Consider the following 15,549-nt stretch of genomic DNA (forward strand, 5'->3'; position numbering starts at 1 on the left):
GTTTTCGACCAATCGTGTTGCTCAATTGTTGATTACGGTTACGATTACGGATAATGGAATCGAGCAACGCGATTGGTCAAAAATCTATGTTACGTTTAAGATTACTGTTACGGAAAGTGTGTGTGACTAGTTAAAGCAATGATCTTACGTTCTTTACTGCGATTGGCTCCGATTCGTTTACTGCTTATATTTTACTGCCTTATATTTTTCTATGTGTTCCTCTTATGTATGTATATGTTTACGTATGTGCTTAAGGCTTAACTGCTGTAAACAAAAATCAGTGTCATATTTCAAAATCAATTATAATCGGTGTATACCTAGCAAGAAATATTACTATATAATTACAACTTTCTATTTTACAACTTTCTCTTTTATATTTTCATGGCTTTAAAGAGCCTTTCGTGCTTTAGGAGTTCTGCGCCCCTGGCTCACTCCGCCGGACTTTCGCTGCGGGCCTGCACATAGGTTGAAGACAAATTTCCAGCTTTGGGTCGCAGCTACTATACGGTCAAGATTTCTGGGGAGCCACTGTATACCATGCGAAACGATCATAAAAGACCAGGGAGCTGTCGTGTGGGATACGGCTTATTTCGGCGACAATGCGCACGGTCAGGCGCTAGCATAAAGACGCATAATGCACCCCGCTAACGTGAAAATTATTCTGTCAAACATTCGGGCATTGGATTTATACGGGACATGCTCTTTCGGAAAGTTCACGCGATCCACTTTGGCAGATGCCGAAAGGATTTCTCGGTCAATGAGATGCACGCCAATCTACCCTGTCGCCGATATTATTAGACAAGGTTGCTGCACACATGTCACGCATGATGTTCAATTCTTAAATAGTCAATTCAATGTGTATTTTCTGATAATACTTCTTCAGAGTTCAAAATAGCAATAAGTTATTAGTGAAAAATGTAAAAAAGCTCATCAAAGCCGTCATCAGCTGTTCGGATGCACAGAAAATTCTTTCTTTTCATATGAATGTAACAAAACGAATAAAATATAATAATATATAATAAATGTTATTATATTTTATGCGTTTCTGGTTTTGATGGGCTTTTTTATATTTTTTATCGATAGATTCTTCCGAGCCTCATCTTATATATGTGTTTAATAAATTATTATTACTAATCATTTAAAATTGAAAGAAAAAAAAGAGATGGTATCACAAAACTCTGCATTTTTACAATTTTAAATAAATATATTTTAATAATTAAAATTTTTTTACTTAAAATTATCATTTAGATAGTAAGTTATAATTCATTTTTATATAATAGTAACAAGCTCAAATAGTAACAAGCAATTTTCGTACTTTATCGCGTTAAGACACGCTATCATGAGTGCGCAAAATAAAATTGAAATATTTGATTGGCTTATTCGAAAGGCTCCTAAATTTTTCATCTTCGATTACTATTACTGTTTTTGTTGTAAAAACTGTCGCGTGACGAAGCGTGCACAATAGCTTTCGAGAAGCGGAACAAGAAATGAGACGAGAAGCTACAAAACAGCTCCCACCAGGAACCGACACGCGGAATATTGTGACGTTTCTTTTCCGAGTGACATTCAATTTCCAGGCTGGTAACGTCTCGTGCCCCCCAACCGCATGCACTGTATATACCTACTATAGAATAGAGAATACGATATGCCAGTGAATCCCCAACCTCCCCCTTTTCATAGCGTCGATGCAGCTCCTCTAGGCACAGCCGGGGTGCTCTTTCGTAGTAAATACAAACAAACAACAATTGGCCTCCGTTTCTGCCCACGAGATTGACGGGCGAACAGAAGGTATATCGTATGTAATACAGGGACGATCATAACCGGCAGTTTCAACGTGATCCTTCGGGTTTATACTTGAAAATTTGTGTCGAAAAGCCAATCTTTTATTATTTCGAAGATTCAGCATCGGGAATTCTTATCGTACTTTTCTCAAATAAAATGTAGTCTTGTAATAGGACAGACAAATATTACAACTGATTAATGTTAAATAAAATCATTTTAGAGAATTTTGATTGTAATAATTTTCAATTAAAGTGACATGCATTTTGAAATTGGAAAATAATAATAAAACTTTTACAAAATTCTCAGATCTATCACTTTTGATCTAATTAATTTAATTTTTAATTAAATAAAAAATCGATTCATAAATCAAATCTCAATTCTTTTATCTAGAAGAGTATATGTATTAATTTGAAAATTCATTTTCCAGAATTAAAGCATATGCATTAATATATATTTGTGAAATGGAGTTTATGTCGAGAACGAAAAAAAATTATTTATATTGAGACCTTTACCATTTCTTAGTCTAATAGTGATTTTTGTGAAATTTTTGCTGCCTCCATTCAACTTTTAAACAACCACGTCGACGAAACAAACACTTAAAATAAAAAGGTTGTCTGCAGGAAACCTTACCTCCATCTATGTTGCAAAATTACCGATAAAATCGTAGTGTCGAAAATGGATATAATGCATATCTGTACTAACAGGAACTGCCAGGATTGACTTTTATTAGGACGAATACGCACCCCATCCGTTATCAGTTTTGGTACGCTGACGCTGATATAAGTGTTGTACCACCGACGAGATAGGGCCTAAGCACAAAGATGGTCGTAACCATGGTGGAATTAGACAATTTAACAAGATGTTATATTGCGCATAAATATGGCGGCACAACCAATCAAAAATCGGCCCTAAATGCTAGCATGACTTTCATAAAAAATAAATAAAAATAATCATATATATAAATTATTATAAACTAAACTAAAAACTAATAAAAACTAAATAATAATATATAAAAATTCGAAAACATAAAATCGAATCATCAAACGTTACATTCATGTCAGTTACAAATAGAGACGCCATTATTTTGCTACTGCGAATCTTCGGGAATACAGCACCGTGTCTAATTCCACTATGACCGTAACTAAGTCGTGAAACGTAAGTCGTAGTTGTGAGTTGACCAAAACATTGTCTGTTGACACTTATAACTACGACTCACGTTTCACTACTCAGTTACGACCATCTTTGTGCTGAAGTCCATATTGTTAACAATGGACTGTGTCCATTTCATATATACGATTTTTCGATTCAATATAAATTCGCTCACAATTAACTTTATCTTTAAAAGCAGTATATTCTAAAAGATCAGTCTCTATGTATTGTATATTCTATAATATATTTAACAAAAAATTAAGGTTTAAAATTCCTATTTAACTCAAATGTCTATGTATTTTAATACAGTGAACAAAAAATTAAGGTTTGAAATTCCTATTTAACTTATATTTATGTAAGATAATAATTGTGAAACTGACAAATTTTTTTCAGCAGGTCAGACATTTAGAAACTGAAAGGCCTTCCTTAAGCTCATAAATTTCTCCTCTATTGCTGTCATAAAATATAATAAAAAAAGATATTGTTCATCTTTAGAATACAACTTTTTGTCTTACATATATATATATTTTGTTAACGTTTTTTATTAGGTTAGTTCTTATGTTACAAGTATAGACGTATAGAATAAAATAAGATAACAAAATAAACCCGTTTCAGCTACGTACGGTATTGTATTTTTAAATGTGAATGCTAGTATAAATTCAGTAATAAATGAAGAAAAAAATATTGATTTTATATCTAACCTAAGTTTGGAAAATGATTTACCATGGTAGAAAAAATTCTTATTTCATAGAACAGCTTGTATATATATATATATGTGTGTGTGTGTGTGTGTGTGTGTGTGTGTGTGTGTGTGTGTGTGTGTGTATACTATTATTTTTTAACACTTGATAGATTTAATTTCTACATTAACATAAAATAATATCTAAAATTTTTTCAGGTAGAAAATAATGACCAGGTCGAAGATACATACCTACAATTTCAAATAATTCAACATTTGAATTTTTCCACTACTTTCATTTATCTGCCATTTTACCATTTTATAATTAGCCGGTTGAGGATCCGCGGAAAACGTAATATCGACGAAGTGAATTCGCTCGTTTCTCTAATATGTCGCGCGCAAATATACATACATGATATTCTGTCGACATAGCACTATACATTCAACGAAAGAGAAGAGATACATGATATTTCAGTAGTGAGGTAAATCGTGCAAAGAAAGTTACGATGTACATTGCCTGGCTCCGAACCGTCGCGTCGCGCAGAAAGGGTTACGTTTATTCTCATGTAAAACATATTCCTGTAAGTCGTCTCAAAAATATGATATACTTTTCCGAATATAACTTTTTTAAAAAAAACAAACTAACAAGAAGAACAGTTCCATATTGGCGCGACAACTGTCTTTTCATAGATAATAGAAAATTGAATTTTGAGAGGTATAAATAGAGTATAAAATATTATATATTAAAATATTAATAATTAATATTAATAATATATTTGTTATAATCAATTTTTAATAAGTTTTATTTTGACAAAGGAGCAATCGAGAAGCAGTGTTTTCATGGTTTATATTTACAATCTTAAGATATTATAAATCAATCACAGAATTGTGTATTAACATCTTAAAACATTACTCAAAATGTCTTAAAATATCTATTATAAACAAACTATAATAGCAATTGCAAAAAGAGGTTGAAGTTACTGTTATATTTATTTCATATTTATCAAATAATAATTTACATGCGAAAAAAAATTTTCAATAATTAAAATATTGTATTTATCACAGATACAGGAAAAGACAGATATTGTTAAACATATCTTTTGAAAGTATTTCTTCACATTAGATATCTTATTGACAAAAATGTGGGAATTAGTGGTTCAGTAGAGAAAAAAAGATTGTACTTAAAAAACAAACACGCTCTACATCGTTGAAAAATAAGACGTTTGATTTATCTCGAGTGAATAAAATAAACAAATAAAATTTGGAAGAAGTAAGAGAGATTACGTTATTTTTGTATTGCATTGGAAAATGATGTGATCTGAAATATACGGAAATATATGTATAAATAAAAGGAGAAAATAAAGAGTTTTCAATTTAACTTCTTAAAATATAAAAAATAATGCCAACGTGAAAGAGAGAAAGAGTTAATTAAATTTTATAATTCATTTCTTCATTTTTGCCATTTATTTTTCCTAATTTTCGTTATCTCTGGACCGTATTACTTCACCTATTCTATTTCTACCGAACCATCGATGTCAATAGTGGATGCGGAAAATCAAGCGTTCGCGAGATCTGGAATTTCCGGGACTTCCGCCAAACACAGTCGCACGCGCGGGCGCACACACATCGGGAGATGCGAGAGAGAGCGGAACAAAAACACGCAAAGTCCCTGGACACGGTGCGCAAGGCTTTTGGCCTGACCTCGCTTTGCCACCAATTAGCATCTCCCTTAATGACGATCGCCGAGCGTGCACGCGCGCTCGCGTGACACTCGCCCGCCGATACACCCGCGTACACGCACATGTACGCCGTACGTCGTACGCGGGATGCATCGTGCAACGCGAGAGTGATGGAAAGTGATGGAGAGTGCGGAACGGAGACAGCATGAGATCCATAAAAAAAGTCCTTTACCCCCACCGATCGCGAGTGGCCCCTCTCGCTATCGTGATCTCGCCCTACCAAAGGCGCATACGAAACACAACGTGCGCACCCCATACATCCCCACTCTCGCTGCTACGCCTCTCTCTCTCTCTCTCTCTCTCTCTCTTACCAGCCGCTCACCACGGTGAAAGATCTTTATTTTGATCGTCGACCGATTAACGGCCGGCAAGCGCGCGTTCTCCACGCCTCCGCCATCTCCGTTCGGCCAATCGGCACGTGTGCCGCCAGCCATTTTGGTCCATACGGATGCTGCGCGCACGTGCACCGTCCCTCTCCTCCCTTCGCCTTTGCGGCGAGCCACGTACCGCGGAGGGTGTGCCTGTCAACCGTACGTGCTTGTGTATGTGCGAGCGGTACGTGCGTCGCAAACGCGTCCGCGCGCACTTGTTCATCGAAGCGGAGTATTTCCATTAGAGAGCAGAAGACGCGAGGAAGCTGCATCCCTCACTCGCGGATGAGTCCGTTGCTGACGTTTCGTATGGTTTTCAAGAAAACTAGAGCGATATGTTAAATCGATGTAAAAAAAATCGCACGCAGTCGCGAACGATTTCGACCCAAGCGACGGGGGTGAAGAAGAAAGTCTACGTACGATTTCATGAAAAATAATGATAGCCGTGTACATCGTCCTTTTTTTCTTCATGGCGAACGTAAAAAAAAAGGACGAGCGAACTGCTTTGGACTCTTCCTCACTCACGTCGCGTGCGCGGCGTTACGCGTAAATACAACAACCGGCGTTAAATCTCTGGCAATGAACGGGGTTGGCAGGGAGAGAGGAAAGAGCAAGAGGGCAAGTTAAGAGCCCATGCCGTCCACTTCCATCAGCGCGCTCTTTCCTCCCCCTCCCCTCTCCCCCCACCAAAACACATTTCTTCGTTCACGTACGGGGATATTGTTCGCGTGTTCACGAGGACGTGTCCGTCGCCAGAAGGGGGAGGAGGGGGGGGGGATAGAAGAATCGAGAGGGTGAACCGGGAGAGAGAGAGTTTGCGCGCGCGTATGTATCATCGGCAGCGGAGCTCGTTTATAACGATAGCGGAGGGAAAGAGGAAGAAGGAAGACACCCCGAACTACCATCGCGAACCCTCATTTACTCCGCTCGCCCTTCCGGTACACCCTCGTCCTCCGATAAACGTGGTGGTGGGGGCGTTCTCCCGGAGAAATAGTTGGTTATAATCGGGGAGTGTATCGGAAAGGGACGAACCGAGATCTCCGCGCGCGCGTATAAATGTGTATGGCGCGCGTATTCGCGAATCGCGAATTCCCCGTCTATACTCGAGCGGTTCTCTTCGCCGTAGTGTTGGTGAGTCCCCCCTCCCTACCTCGTCGTTCAACGGTACACACACAGGCACGCATACGCGAGCCCGTCCTCCGCGCGTATCTCGTCTGCCGCGCGAATGGAGGCAGGCCGTTCGTGACGGCGGAGGGAGTGTATCGAAGGTAGGACGATCCTGCGAGCGACGCACACTCGCTCAGGAGAGAATCGTCGGTAGAACTCGCTCGACTCGCGCGTGTGAGAGCGTGCCAGAAGCGAGAGAACCACGAGTGTGTGCGCGCGTAGCCTCTCCCCCTTCCCCTCCTCCTCTTCCTCCGGCTCCGGCTCCGGCTCGAGCCACATACTCACGCATATACGAGTATATCAGCGGGGCCCATCCTCCGCATATACCCTGATATACCCGCGTACGCATTCTCGCTTCCAGCTGCCTCTCTCTCTCTCCCTTCTTTACCCCGTTGCACTCCTCCCTCCGGCTGGTCCACGACGTACCGTGTATCCTCGGCGGCATCACACGGACACAGGCAGACGCGCCACGGCAGCCGTTCTCGGAGCGGAGCGTGCGGGTTCCACGGGGAGACGCGCAGGTCAGTTCGGTGGCTCGCGGATGACAGCGGGGAACGTGGTGGAACGGGGTGGATAAGAGGGGGGTTTCGTGGCGATTCAGGGCACGCGTTTTCAGCACCGCCAAACGGCGATACCACGAACCGCGCGCGCGGCGTCGTCGCCCTGCCACCGTCGCCGATCGACGCCGTCGCCGGCGTTGAAGGAACAACACCCGGGAGGTAACGCTCGCTCGCGCGCGAGACGGACGATATGCCAAGTGAGTAAAAGCGGAGCCCACATTTCTTCGACGGCAACGCGTTCCCGCGTGTTTCCTCTTATTCCGCCGTTGTGGATCACACAACGCCGGCCCTCTCCGACACGGTGTGCGTAGTCGTCCGTTGGTAGCGGCTTCTTCTTCGAAGTCCTGAGAAACGCGGATTCCCTGCTTCCGATCGTCCGCGTCGAACGACAACGAGATCCGCGATCATCACGAGCGTACACCGCGCGAGTCCTGACACTTCGGTGTGACGCGCCGTTTCGAAATTTTTGAGATGACCAACATTCGCGAGTGAGGACGTACGAAGAGGAGCGTACCGAAGAAGAGAGGAAGAAGAGGAAGTCACGTGCGTGAGAAGATCATCCTCGAGAAACATTATTGACTTCCAAGGATATCGTCTTCGTTCGGTACAGAATACCAGCGAGAGCATCGCCGAGAGGACGTCGAAAAAGGTAAGCGAGAACTAGGAGATTGAGTGAGGATGAGATGCGTGTTATGTAAACACTGGGGGCAGGAAGGGGGGGAGGAAGACTTCGAACGTCACCCTGTGGCGAGAGGGTTGCGAATCTTCCGGTCTAGAAATATCTTTTCTTTCCGTGCGAACATTGTACACGACGAGAGGACGTGACTGTCAATTTATAAAGTATGCTGAATGGAGCACGAGACGCGCGACAAGTTTAATTCCTTCATATTACTCTTTGTACTTCGTTCTTCATTTCTTTTTCTGTGTAAAATATGTTTTATATATCCTTCATATACGATTCGAGTGAATCGCGATATTCTCTAAAATCACTTGAGCGAAGTATTGACGAATGATATGTTATTACTTTGACGTTATTTTAAAGATAGTAGAATATCTATTCTTTTTCGAAAAACATTCTGAACTGGTGTACACTGATGAATAAATTGGAATAAAACATACTATGTTTCACTTTAATTTATTATATTTATTAATGTATATTAATTAAAAATATTTTTCGAAAAAGAACAAACCTGAACAAAAGAATAAGTCTTTATCTTAATTTTTTCACGATTGTAATTTTTTCACAACACTTGCAACGCTCCATTTTTTTATGCGAATCAATAATATTGTCCGCGATTATTGTTGTCTTACGTTTAGAAATATAAAGCATCGATTCTATCAGATACTGAGATGTATAAAAGTAATATAAACTCTAATATAACTCTAATATGTGACTGTAATATAAACTGAAACTGACTACGTCTTGTATAAGAAAAGTCTTTATGCAATATATTGCCTGAAAATGTTAAAATTTGTTTAGGCTACAAGAGCGATGGTTATATCTTTTAAATTATATATAAATAAATCGATAGACGATAATTTTAAAATCAAATTTGAAATTTTAATAAACTATTATCTTTTTAAAACACACATGTTATATAAGTGACCGATCCTTTCTCAATAAAAAAAAGAGAATCACACAAAATCTTTAAAAAAATCCTCAATCATGTTGTTTTTACGTACATTAAATATGAATAATTTCGATAAAATCTCACTAGGGATTGATATGTAACGACATAATGAAAATCACGTAAACATCTATAAATAACAAAACTGGAGGTTGCTTCTGTTTAATAACAAAGCATCATATGATTCTGAATCTAATTCTATATTGAGATTCGGATCTGTTACTAAGAATAAAGTCTAATATATTATTAGCGGAACAAAAAAACCTGTGTCGTGTTACGAGAGAAATTGTTGAAAAGTAAAAATCGATTTGTATATAGATGAAGAACAATGTAAAGTAATATGTGTTAATAAATTTAAATAGAATTCTAGTAAATTTTAATAGAAATTGGCAGGTGCCTACTTATATTAGGTGTTGGAATTAATTCGTAGCGTTTTACAAGTGATGGGAAGTACTTTCATTAATGTATTTTTTAATGCTCATGTGAAATAAATAACATTCTTTCATTAAAAACGCTACGAATTAATTCCAACATCTAATATAATATATAAAAATTTACTTTACTTTCCTTAATGAATGATATGAATAATACTATACTTTTTATCTTAACACATTTCTGATATTTTTATTTCCAGACAAATACAATTTGTCATAAGTTCGATAAAAATAGCCAGAATATTTTTAGTAATTTTATGTCATAAAAATTATTCAATCATTTTTCTCCTCGTGTATAAAACTGATGATATTCACAACCGTTGCATTAAACATTTTCGCAACATCTTCTCGGAAATTCCGTCATCTCTCCTAAATGCAATAGTGATTATAATGATCGATATCACACAGTTGTGCGTCTTGAAGCGTACTCTCTGCAGCAAATCGTGTTTTGCTCGGGTATCCAAACATTTCCAATATCACACACATATTCGAGAAATAATCAAGTAGTCTCGTTTATCACACGATTCGGAACTAATTTAATTACTTCGCTCCGAGGAGACTATCTGTAAATTGCCGTCGTCCTGCTCTCTAAGATATGTTTTCGATTAATATACCTTTCTATAAACTGTTTGCAACGATATTTCCAATAGTACGATGACACTAAGCATCTTGTGATAATTGCATTCTGCGTTGACGACGCTTTAAATTAAGGCGTCTCTGGAGAACGAAGGTATGAAAATTATTGCCGCGGAGTACAGTTTAATTAGAAAAACCACCATGAAAGTTAGTAGGTTGTTCTCGGATTAAATTTTGGCCGAAACACGATGACGATTATCCCGACACGCCCTCCGATCGTTCGAATCCGGAGGAGTTGAAGTGTCTCTTTCGTTGAAGTGAGACAAAAATCCTGATTCTTGACACTTATCTAGAAACAATAAATTCTTTCCTCAGGAGATCAACATACGTATTCGTGACAGCTCGCAGCTTCCCGTGTTACGCGTTAAAATCAAAATATAGAAATCAGAAAATATACTCTTTGAACTTTGCAATTGTCTCGACAGTTAAAAACGTCGTTCATTTTTCTATAATATGGGAATCGAAATTGATTGAATGGTACTCGTTTCTATCTGTGGGTTAACTTTTGTCGCAGTTTAACTTGCTTTTTATCTTTCTCTCTCTCTGGTTCTACGAATTAGAAAAAGATAAAAAGTAAGTTAATTTACCGAACCGAAATTAAAATTAATTTACATTGATAGAAATGAAAGACGTGATGTATAATCTATGAATATGTAGTATATGTATATTTATGAAATATCATGATGCTACGACTATTAACATTATTTACGTTGATAGTAACAGCATCGTAACGCGTAAATTGATTTAAAAGAAGGAAGAGAAATCCTGCTTAAAATAACGAAGAGATGAAATAATCTTGGGCGATAATGTCAGATGAATGACCGCATATGAATAAATAGATCGGCTTAAACTCTTAACTGCGACTTCGTCAAACCGTGAAAGAAACCGCAGAGTATGCATACCGAATGCTACGATCGTTACGACTCGCGCGATTCTGAAATTGACGTAACGGTCGTGGATGCGAGTTCTTTTCCGCGTCGCGCTTATGAATCCTCGATCGAACGCGGGTTTCTGATAAATGAAGTCGCGGAAATCGGCCGCGCCGAAAGAAAGCGGCGACGGAGCGGCTTCTTGCGTAAGAACGCAAGGAATAAAGACCGGCGCCTTTTCGCGCGTATCACGCGCGTGAGTGCCTTCGGTAGCCAGTCGCATGCTCGTCCTGTTAATTGTCGCCAATTAACGAGGTACACCTCTCGCCGGCGTCTCACCTTGCTTTGCCAAGCCACCTCCTTATCGGCTCTATTCAGGATCGCCGCCGTCTTTTCTCTCCGCCGGCTCGTACACCCCGACGAGCAGCGGTAAACCATCGTTCGCGCTTTTGTCGGCATAACGCCACGTCATCCCCGCTAATCGTCACGAAAAGTACGCCGCGTTTATACGACGTCCTCTCGATAAAGACCGCTACCGGCCGCGCGAGAGTGAAACGCGCCGCGCGAGCATCAATCTTTGTACCGATTTCTTTGACCGAGCGGCTGTCCTAGCCGCGGTAGAATCGGTAATACGAGTTTAGTTACCTATCGCGTTGGGATTCCGGCACCAAAATCGCCGCTCGTTAGCGGTGTATGTTCACGTTCTCCTCTGGTGAGAAGTGCCTACTGCCTAGGCCGAAAGAGAACCTCAGATTTCTTGAACATTCAGTGAACCTAAGGTTATTCTCAGTTTTGTACGTGACTAATTAATTTATGTCCGACGAAAACGATGATAAAAGAGTTTGGAGAAACTCGGTCACAACGTGTCGAATGAATATATTTAAGAATTTATGAATCGGTATTTATTTAAAAAAATGAATAATTTTTAGCGAGTTCATTTAATTGCTTTTTTTGTCATTAAGTATCATGTCGTATATAATCTTAATCGCTGAGTGATATATATTCGAATAGGAAAATTAACAATAAGGGCCACAAGTGATAGAAAAGTTTTTACTCACATTAGAATGACGAAATTTATGTTATTGCTAATGAAACCTCTTATTGCAATTAAACGGAACAATAAATATTAATTAGAAAAAGTGATAGACTTTAATATATTAGGTGACATTGGATTATAATCATTGTTTTAATTACTAGATTAATCACAGCTATATTCGATTAGCGAGAAGTCCAATTGATTAACCTGTTTCTGTAGATATTTGTAACGTATTTATAAAGCGTTGTGTGTTTCTATTTTGATCAGGTATCTTTATTTACTAAGAATGTGTGTATGTGCAACTGTTAAGATCAAAGATATACACGAAGAAATTTTTAATTTTAACAAACTTATTTAACAAACTTATCAAACTTTTTAAGAATTTTTAAGAACTTTGAAAGAATTATTTTAACAGAAAATGATCTTTTAGGCAGACTAAATTAAAATATTCATTAGATGCATAATATTTTAATGCTGCATCGAAATTTATGGGATGACTGTAAAATAAAATTAGTAGGACGTGTAAAACAAAATTAAAAGAAGACACAGGGTTCTAGTTGATTGTACAAAATAAAATAAAAGTCAATGACAGTCTGAATTTAATAAACTCGACTAGTGCACACGAGATTTAGGAACTCATCAGGTTTATATGTTAGAAACGCGAAAGCCTCTTTCGAACTATCGTCCAAAGATGATTTCTTCAACGAATGATAACTAACATATTTACTCGTTTCTACCAATGTAGGTTAATTTTAATCTCTAATTTCACTCTTTACCTTTTTTTAGTTCTAAGAATTAGAAAAAGATGAAGAGCAAGTTGAAGCGAGATTAAAATTATTCTACATTGATAGAAATAGGCATTAGTTAATGTAGTTAATCACAATAGTCTATATTCAATTCGAGCTCCAATTTGGACACAAAAATAAAGAAAATGTAATTGATTTTGTTTGTGATATCTTGGAACGTCGTGACAATGGGCATCGTCGCACCTCCACTTCACTTTCACTCGATCCTCGCGTCGCACGTTCTCGCGAGGTTCCCGGTACCCGATATAGCGTCATCGTCGGTCTGTGGTGACTCGTGGTGCCCTTTTTTTTCACGAGTCATCTCCGTAGATGCCGCGCAGTTTTCACGGCGAGAAGTGGCCGACGACGGGGGGTTGTGTACGTCTCGCGGTCTGGACCCGACCGAACGAGCTGACGGACAAACGCACAATGAGAACGAGGAATGCCCCGCAGAGCCAGACATGAAGACGTCACTCAGAAACGGTAACAGCCAGGACACGGGGTCAGGCCCGATCTGACCGTTCCGAGCTGGCTTCGCATCAGCTGCGTTCTCTCAAGTGAGTCAGCGTCGGTTCGAGTCCGTACCGTCGTTTCGGAGCACCTTCTTCGAGGTGAAATTCCTTCCAAGGAAACCTTCATATCGTCGGGTTCACACATTAATGTACGGTCCGAAATCTGTGATTTATAAATCTGTGATGATAAATAGGCAGGGAGAGAATTTTTAATATTTGGAAATTTGCTTATTTTTATCATAAATATGATGATACAAAAGGACAAGTCAATGTGAGCCGACACAAGTTATTCGTGTGTATGAATATACAATATATTATAAATTAATTAATTACAGACCCTGGTATTGGATCCTCTTCAGTATAAAAGAATATAATGATGAAAATATCTGTAGTGTTGAAAAATTAAGGTGTGTTATTCGAGTCGTCAGTTCATTGTTAAATTAATGTTTGAAATCTTCTAAATCGTCTGTTATATTTTGCCGAAACAAACCGTATATGTTAGAAATATTTCAATGAATTCAGATTAACGATGGTCTTACAAACATGATGTGACTATAGAGAGACGTCATTATTAAGTGATATTACTTATTTTTAAATGTTTGAAATAAAATGCACACGATAATAAACATTTGTGCGTATTGATCATATACTGAAACAAAAAAGAAAAATTTAATATTTAAATTTTTAACAATAGAGAGAAAATAAAGGAAGCAAGAAGGAGAACGAATATAGCCAAAAGAAAAACAATTTTGAATAATGTAAGTGAAAAGGAACAGTCTGTGACTCTGTGAAAACAATATAATATTTATTAATATTGTTAAAGTCAAGAAAATTGAATTTCTTTTATAAATACGACAATTCGTAAGTAGTTAAAAATCACAAATTTTAGAAAGGGGAATCACTTTGTATTTTTTAAATATAATTATACAATTAAGGCTGGGTTGTTCCACCTTTCGGTAAAACTTCAGCTCACTGTCTTACTCTCTTATGCTCTTACTTTTTTACTTTTTTTGTCCAGTAGGTAAATTAGTTTATCCGAAGATGAAACAACCAGCCCAAAATGATATGAAAATAATAATAATAATAATAATAAAATCTATCATAAAATTTCTAAGATATACTATCGGGCCATTTGTAATCGAATGTAACAAACGTTCATTGAACAAGTATATGTATATTCGCATTTAGCTATCAGTTAGCATATTTCATTCCGGAAATATCTGTCTATCTTGGAATAGAATTGAAGCAAAATTGAAGCAGAATCTGTCAAATTTTTTCGAAAATTCGACAGCGATGGGACGCAACGATTAACGCCAGTGGGGGGGCGAGGTATAAATCTTACGCAATTTAAGCTCGAGCTTCGCGTGGCGGACAATGAATGGCGAAGCGCCATTTCAGCGCTTCGTTGGCTCGTAATGCGGCCGTAAATTAAGTCCCGCGCCGATTGGTGCACGTCCACGTTCCGTGATTTACAAGCGACGACGCATCCCCATCGTATACGCCCAGAAAACCCCGAGATCACTCGCGTTTATCGTCTGTCGTTTGTGTGACGCAACCATTCGCAAAAAAACGAAATTTTACGTCGCTCTCGTTATATTTCTACAAATAAAAACTTTACACGAAACTTACGTTACTTGATCGGAATACGTATAAATAGAAAATTATTCGGAATGGATTTCAATCGAAATTATTTCGTTTTTTCCTAAAAGATACAAAGGAAATCAAAGGAATAATTGAACAATTTTGATTGAAATCTATTTCGTACAGCTCCATAATACATGCACTTGTTTATTCGTTCGAAATTTCCAGCGAAACCTCATGAATCCGCGAAGTATACTTGTATCTGTAAAATACCTTTGTTGCTTGCTCTTATTTATTTCGCAATAAAGGCATATTGTTCATAAAATATATCATTGACTATGTGTGGTCACCAATGTGGCTCAATCTTAATCGAATTCAGTCTTTTTGTCGCATATTGCATTACAGCAAGAATTTTTCAGATTATTATTGAAAACATTTTAATATCTTTGCGTTTCAGAAATTCAGCCCAATTTGATTATTAAACTACAATAACATGGAATAGTTCAATAACTATAAATAGTGAAATCCGCTCAGAGTGCGGTTATAAATTAATGTGTAAATTGATGTAATATTAACTTAATAAAGTATTGATTACTTGGATCAGTGATTATCCTATATAAG

The 15,549-nt window shown here is 38.1% G+C and overlaps 1 protein-coding gene across 3 annotated transcripts in view; it reads left to right on the plus strand.

The window, feature by feature from the left end:
* Positions 1-6,890: 6,890 nt before the first annotated feature.
* LOC105145431 (orthodenticle 1) overlaps positions 6,891-15,549 on the plus strand; it is a 74,061-nt gene continuing 65,402 nt past the window's right edge. Inside the window, exon 1 of one of the 3 annotated variants that reach the window (XM_087416805.1) lies at positions 6,891-8,096. The gene's annotated coding sequence lies outside the window, so the exon portion shown is untranslated. The remainder of the gene's footprint in view (positions 8,097-15,549) is intronic. The other 2 variants (XM_087416806.1, XM_011054946.2) reach the window with 2 other exon arrangements.

Source organism: Acromyrmex echinatior, chromosome 2, assembly GCF_024713525.1.
Source record: "Acromyrmex echinatior isolate Ae372 chromosome 2, ASM2471352v2, whole genome shotgun sequence".
NCBI classification, from domain to species: Eukaryota; Metazoa; Arthropoda; class Insecta; order Hymenoptera; family Formicidae; genus Acromyrmex; species Acromyrmex echinatior.